Source organism: Lolium rigidum, chromosome 2 (genome assembly GCF_022539505.1).
Source record: "Lolium rigidum isolate FL_2022 chromosome 2, APGP_CSIRO_Lrig_0.1, whole genome shotgun sequence".
Taxonomy (NCBI): Eukaryota; Viridiplantae; Streptophyta; class Magnoliopsida; order Poales; family Poaceae; genus Lolium; species Lolium rigidum.
Genome location: NC_061509.1, coordinates 38,913,781 through 38,921,951, shown reverse-complemented (window position 1 = coordinate 38,921,951; position 8,171 = coordinate 38,913,781).

Below are 8,171 nucleotides of genomic sequence, written 5' to 3'. Positions count from 1 at the left end.
CATGTCCGTCTTGTCTGAAGTAAGGGAGATTTACCACTCATTTAAATGGTTAGAGCATGCATATTGTTAGAGAAGAACATTGGGCCGCTAACTAAAGCCATGAATCATGGTGGAAGTTTCAGTTTTAGACATATATCCTCAATCTCATATGAGAATATTAATTGTTGCTACATGCTTATGCATAAAAGAGGAGTCCATTATCTGTTGTCTATGTTGTCCCGATATGGATGTCTAAGTTGAGAATAATCAAAAGCGAGAAATCCAAATGCGAGCTTTCTCCTTAGACCTTTGTACAGGCGGCATAGAGGTACCCCTTTGTGACACTTGGTCAAAACATGTGTATTGCGATGATGATAATCCTGGTGATCCAAGCTAATTAGGACAAGGTGCGGGCACTATTAGTATACTATGCATGAGGCTTGCAACTTGTAAGATATAACTTACATGATACATATGCTTTATTACTACCGTTGACAAAATTGTTTCATGTTTTCAAAACCAAAGCTCTAGCACAAATATAGCAATCGATGCTTTCCTCTTTGAAGGACCATTCTTTTACTTTTATGTTGAGTCAGTTCACCTATTTCTCTCCACCTCAAGAACCAAACACTTGTGTGAACCGTGCATTGATTCCTACATACTTGCATATTGCACTTGTTATATTACTCTATGTTGACAATTATCCATGAGATATACATGTTACAAGTTGAAAGCAACCGCTGAAACTTAATCTTCCTTTATGTTGCTTCAATACCTTTACTTTGATTTATTGCTTTATGAGTTAACTCTTATGCAAGACTTATTAATGCTTGTCTTGAAGTACTATTCATGAAAAGTCTTTGCTTTATGATTCATTTGTTTACTCATGTCATTACCATTGTTTTGATCGCTGCATTCATTACATATGCTTACAATAGTATGATCAAGGTTATGATGGCATGTCACTCCGAAATTATCTTTGTTATCGTTTACACTCGCTCGGGACGAGCAGAACTAAGCTTGGGATGCTGATACGTCTCCGACGTATCGATAATTTCTTATGTTCCATGCCACATTATTGATGATATCTACATGTTTTATACACATTATATGTCGTATTTATGCATTTTCCGGCACTAACCTATTAACGAGATGCCGAAGAGCCGGTTGCAGTTTCTGGCTGTTTTTGGTTTCGTAAATCCTAGTAAGGAAATATTCTCGGAATTGGACGAAATCAACGCCCAGTGGTCCTATTTTTGCACGAAGCTTCCGTAAGACCGAGGGATAGACGAAGTGGGGCCACGAGGTGGCCGGACACCAGGGCGGCGCGGCCCGGCCCCCGGCCGCGCGGCCCCGTCGTGTGGGCCCCTCGTGACGCCTTTGACCTGCCCTTCCGCCTACAAATAGCCTTCGTCGCGACACCCCCAGTACCGAGAGCCACGATACGGAAAACCTTACTGAGACGCCGCCGCCGGCAATCCCATCTCGGGGGATTCAGGAGATCGCCTCCGGCACCCTGCCGGAGAGGGGAACACTACTAGGGAAAAGCCTATAGGTGGAGGCAAGTGGTGCCGGCGCACCACCTTGGACGTGCGCCGGTGGAAACAGTTGCCGGCGCACCACTTTGCAGCCGCGCCGGCGATGCAGGACTACTGCTGGCGCACCTCCCGAAAAGACGCGCCGGGGAAAAATCCTGGCATGGCCGCGACCGATTCTTGGGCCTGGCCCGGGGGTGATATAGCCGAAAGGGCTATGTGCTGCCGGCGCACCCATGCCCTGGTGCGCCGGCAGTAACCTGGGCAGTTATTTCTGCTCAACAACCACTCCCCCACTACTACCACTCCCACTCCTCCACACAAACCCGAGCCTTCTCCCAACCCAGCTCATTTTTGCCCATTTCTATCCCCAATTTCACCAATTTGACCAAACAAAATCATATTTTTTGAGCAAATCTTCCCTTCCTACATGCATCTCCCACATCCCCCTATGTAGATCTAGATCTACTATCCCGCATTGACCGCTCAATCTAGATCTAGATCTAGAAAGTCGGCTTCCATACGCCGTGGTAGAGGCGCTACGTCTCGATCTCGTTGACGAATATATCAAACAAATAGGTGATTAATGAACAAATAGATTGTGCTTGTGTGTGTTGGCGTTGAAAATGAGTTGCCAACGTTGCGCCGAAATGTTGATTCTTTAAGTTTCTGTTTCGGCACATTTCTGGCGCTCCTATGTCCTACCGTGTAGGAAGGTCATGCCCAGAAATTTTCACGTGAAAACTACCGACGGATGCATGGTTCTAATCAATTATGTAATCTTACCATGCAAGCGATAATGGTTATCGAGATGAGTGAAAGCATCATGATGAGATATCCGAAACACGCGATCATCGACATGTATGAAAATAACCGCACGGAGGTATTGTGTCCGTGCCGAGAGATGCAAACGAGGGAAATGGTTTGACCCGTATTCAGGAAAATTGCAGGGGCACCTGCTCACTAATGGTTTCATGCATGGACACACTCAATGGATGAGTGATGATGGCGCGGAGGTCAATGGGGCGACGGCGGCAGGTGGTAATAATGGCCGGCAAGAAGGAGGGCATCATGATATTGATGACGATGAAGAGTTTGTCGCACGGGACGATAACCTTGGACGACGACAATAACCTTGACGACGATGAAGAGGTGCCGCTAGCTTCGGTCGTGCGGGACCCTCATCTTCAAGATCTGCTTCTCGAAAAGACGAAAGGCGCCAAGCGGAAATCAAAGCTTGAGCAACTCGAGATAGACTCGAATACTCCGTTGTACGACTCGGGTCGCGGGTTGGGGAGTCTCGCTTGAGAGTAGCTCTCGATGTGCTGCGGATGAAGGCGAAACACGGATGGACGGACACAAGCGTCGACGACATCCTGGAATACGTGAAAGATCTCCTTCCTGCCGGGAACACGTGTCCTGGTAGTCTAGCCGAGGCCAAGAGAATCACGTGCCCTCTCGACTTACCCCACGAAAAGTATCACGCCTGCATCAACGACTCGTATCATGTATCGCAAGGAGCACATGGACAAGACCAAATGTCCTGTGTGTGAAGCTGAACGGTACAAGAAAGGGAAGAAGAAAGCTCCTCGGAAAGTTGTGTGGTACTTCCCGCTCGCCCCCGGCTTCAACGGTTCTACGCGGACCGCAAGGAAGCAAAGCTCATGCGGCGGCACGCGAGAAAGAAAGGAGGCGGTGTTGAATGATGAAGAGCGGATTGAGCACCCGGTGCTTGACGCACCCTTCGGATGCAAGCCGGTGGAAAGCATTAGACAATGAATTCGGAAGTTTTGGGGCAGATCCCGAAACATCGGGTTGGGTGCGAGCACGGACGGATTCAATCCATTCGGAAACCGAGAGCAGCACACATAGCACATGGCCCGTGTTTGTATGGATCTACAACCTCCCGCCCGGCTGTACATGAAGAGGAAGTACATACGGATGAGTATGCTAATTCAAGGGCCGACACGGCCAAGAAACGATATCAACATGTATCTCGAACTATTAAAGGAGGAGCTTGAAACGCTGTGGGCGGAGGAAGGGGTGGATACATGGGACACCGTCGCGGAAGAATATTTCCCTTTGACAGCCGCGTTGATCACAACGGTGCAGGACTACCTCGGATACGGTTATATTGCGTGTCAGGTGTGCCATGGACACAAGGCATGTGTCAGGTGCATGGAAGATACGGTGTTTTTGCAGCTTGGTAAGGATCCGGCTCTTCGAAAACAGTTTACATGGGGCATCGAAGGTGGCTACGGAAGACGACCCGTGGAGAAAGCATGGAGATGCATGTCGATGGTACAAATGAACCCCGAGGACCTCCACGTAAGAAGAGCGGCGAAGAGATCGATACATTGCTTGAAAGGTTGGAAGGAGTGCCTGCGGCCAGGAAAGATTCATCAAAAGCACTGGAGAGAAGAAGAAGAAAAAGGAAACGACGCCGCTCATTGGTGTATGGAAAAGGAGGTCCGTGTTTTGGGACTTGCCGTGCTTGGAAAATTCTCGATACACCTCACTTGCCTTGATGTCATGCATATTACAAAGAACGTGTGCGAGAGCTTTCTTGGCACTCTTCTCAACATGCCGGACCGGACCAAAGATGGGCCGAAAGCAAGACACGACACTGAAAGTTTTGGGCATCGGGGAAGAGCTTCGGATCCCGGCGGCCCAAGAGGGACATTCGGAGGAGGAGGCGGACGGCGGTCGGAAGCGCAAAAGGATTAAGCAGCCGGACTATTACTTGTCCCCCTCTGCTTCACTTTTAGTCCGGCCGAGGTCGATCAATTTTTCAATTGCCTTCTAGGAGTCGAGTGCCCTTCGGTTACTCCGGGCTAATAAGCGAGATACATGGACCCCAAGAAACGAAACTTCGGCGGCATGAAGTCTCATGACTATCACGTGATGATGACACAGATTCTTCCGGTTGCAATCCGAGGTATAATGGATGACCATGTCGGTGCAACGTGACGGCGGGCTCCGTAACTTCTTCGACGTCATAACTCGGAAGTCGATAAGCGTGAAGAAACTCGCAAGGCTCCAGGAAGAGATCGTGGTGATCCTATGTGAGCTTGAGATGTACTTCCCGCCTGCATTCTTTGACGTGATGGTCCATCTGTTGGTCCATATCATGGATGATATCGTCAGTCTAGGGCCGGCATGTCACACCCCAACTTTTGCAACTTTTTTTTAATTGTCCTTAGTGCAAAAATCAGGGGGAACAAAAAACTTTTTCTTAGATGAATTAGATGAATTGCCCTGATCTGTTTGTTGAAATGAATTGCTTTGATCTGTTGATAGATGAATTGTCTTGATTTGCTTGTTGAGTTTTGTCTTGAGCTACACCGAAGAACAACACCCCTAGAGGTGAAACAAGCAACTCACCTAATTCAACACATGTGTGGTTTACAAAAAAATTGTTTTCCTTCTTACTACATCCTTCTCTCATACCCTAGTCAAAAACCCTCAACCATCACAAATTTTGGCTAAGTCCTAAACCTATTTCCAGGTTCCATTTTGGAGCCCCTGAATTAAGCTACCCCTTGCCATCTAAAGCAATGCACTTGGCCTTAGACCTACCTTATCAGGAGCACTTCCCCAACCGTGTATTTTCTTTGAAACAGATCACTCTTATACCCACTTATCCTTGTTGGTTTTGAGGCCAAGTCAACAATCTGCTTTGGCAGGCTTAAAATGTTTAAACTTTGGCAGTTGATCTCTAAGCACCCATAACTGTTATTGGTGACCTCAATGCATGGATCTCATCTATGCAGCACCTTTTACAACTCCCACGTCTTGCATGTACCTTAACGCCTTTGCACCCTATATTTTTCACTTGATCTTACACCCTTCTCACTGTTTCAGCACTAGATCACTTCTCCTTCTTTTACCGCTTGTCTTTATTTTAAATCCATGTTAAATCTCCTCAAAACCAAGAGTGAAGATGGTAGTTACATTATGTAGCCACCCTCTACCCTTGAGATCACTTCTCCCAAAATACTTTATTTGCCAAAAATCCTCTTTAGGATTCTTCCCTAATTTTCCCCATAAAGCCACTTCTAGTTTTATTTTGCCTTTCAATTTATTTTCTCGAAGAAAATGGGAGATGTGTGTGGTATTCTATATCACCTTATTTCCACCCAAAAATAATCCCTATTTATTTAATCTCTTGTTGCTATTTAAGAAAATCTACCTTGTTTAATAAAGTGAGTAGAGCTTTTTGAAGACCTATTTTTCTAGCTCCTCTTTTTTTTTTTAAAAAAAAAATTAAATTCCTTCCCAATTGTCCCTCGACAATTGAGGTGTTGAAATACCGTGCAAATAAATCTCTAATTCAAATGGAACCTTCTATGCATCCATCACACCCCTTTTATCTACCTCCTACCATTACTAGTTTTTTTTTTTTTGAGCACAACTTTGTGAATGAATTTTGTTCATCAACCGTTTTCATCTCTTTTTAAATCTCTTCCTTTAATTTTTTTTTAACCATATCAAAGATTTATTTGGGACATGGCCATCAACTTCAACCCTACCTATCCACCCACTTGACCCATTCTACCAATATGCATGTCACCTAGGCAATGCAAAAAGTGGCCGGCCATGCCCATGTTTTATTTCTTTTGACCACATCCCTCCATCCATATCTATCTTTGATTAGTTAAATCTTCACCCATGCATCCTTGATCCCTCCTACTGTCCTCCCTCCCTGTGGTAAACCTGCAACACCACGTTGGGAAAGGAAAGAAGGGAGCACCCGAGGCACTCATGGCAAGAGTGGTGCACCTCTCCCAATCCTTTGTCTTGACCAACCTTTGAGCAACCACGGATCTGCATTGCTACTCCACGACCTGCACGTCTACCTTGCTCCCCTAGCCAGCCCTACACCACTACTCCACCTCCCTCCTCTTTTCTTCCTTCCCAATGCCATGAATGGCATAAGTCTTGACCCACATGCTCTAGACCTGCAACCCTGCACCCCTAACCTTGTCTAGCAGCTCTCCCTGGATTCCTGGAGACATGTGGTGCTATTTCCCCGAGCCCCAAGGCTCCCCACCTCTCCCACCGAGCATGCCAACCGGTGGACACACCCAATCTTGGTCAGGACGACAACCAGCGACCCAGCTCTCGAGGCCGCGCCATGAAGGCTTCCTGCCACCCCTCTAACCCACGCACATGTTCCCGAGGCAAAGCCTCCCCTCCTACTGGCTCGGACGAGCTCGCCACCTCGATGGTCACCCCGTCGGAGCATGCTCTCGCGTTCCCAGACCTGTAGACATCCCTTGGCCACGCAAAGCCCTAGCCTGCAATGGCATAGTGCCAGGACCTCAACGCAATGGCTATGCACCACCCTTAATCACCCACGGCCTTAGGCAACCAATCGAACACCTGTACCCTGCCAGAAAACGTCGTCTCTCTATGGCTGCCTTGGCATGCGACTCTCCCTCTTTTTGACCACAAGGAACCCACCTCTCGATGCCATGCTAGATTCCACCGTCTACCCTCTCAATCGCATCCGCGCACGCATCACTCTTGAGCCATGATCTACGGCCACCGTACACCGTTGCTCGCCTTTAAAACCCAAGCCCCGGCTCACTCCTCCACCACACCACTTCCCTCCCATGCCTCTGAGACACACAGGAGCTCTGCAGCGCTCCCCTCGCTCTGCTTCTCACCGGAGGAAGCCCGCTCCGCCGGGGTCACCACGGTTGGCCGGAAGGGTTGACGTCGCCCGGCGTCCTCGCCCTTTCCTCACTACTCCCTCCTACTCTCCATCCTCCTCTCGTTCTAATGCGCCCTTTTCCTCTGGCCAGAACCACCTGTAGCAGCCGCCGCCGTCATGCACCTGCCCGGAAAATTCGTCGGAGATGGCAGCGTTCGTGTCGCTGCATGGCGGAGCTGCTGTGGAAAGGGAGGACGCGGCCGAGCCGGACCCTGCACCGCCCCACCCCGCCGCCACCCTGCCCAGCCTTCGCCGACGTCCGCCGCGTCCCGCAGGTGAGCCTCCGCCCGCCCCTGCCCTTCTATTTCCGCCCGCCCGCGTGCTTGGTCGCGAGGAGAACGACGCCCAGCATCGAAGCGCTGCATGGGCCACTTGGCCACGTAGGCCATGCAGCTGGGCCCCGCCCCGGGCCCTATCTCCCCTCTTTTTTTTCTTTTTAAATTCCCTTCCCTCTCCACCTGAACACCCACCTGGGCCGGCCCAACACTTCCATCCCGCACGGCCCAGTAGGTTCCCGCCCTTTTTAATCGTTTAAAATTTGGAAATTGCTGTTAAATTGTGTTATAACCAGTGGCACTGTTTTGTGTATATGTCGAGTTATACAAACCCAAATTGAGTGAAACCAAGTGCATTAGTTCAGAAATTTTAATACCTTTCCAATGCCACTGACCTTGTATTTTTATGATTTTTATACGATTTTTAGTGCATTAAACATGTTCTCTGTTTTCTATTTAGTGTTTGTAACTTCTAAAATTGTAGGTTTAATATTTTTGGATGAATCCAATTGTGTTAGTCTTGTTTTGTTACTGTACATCTAGGAAAAATAATTTCAGTCTCTGTTCATGAATTTTTTTCTCGGGTTATGAGTGTATGTGTGTCACATGCAATGTGTTATCACCAGATTTTGGCTAAATCAGGAGGTGGGCCGCGATCAAGAT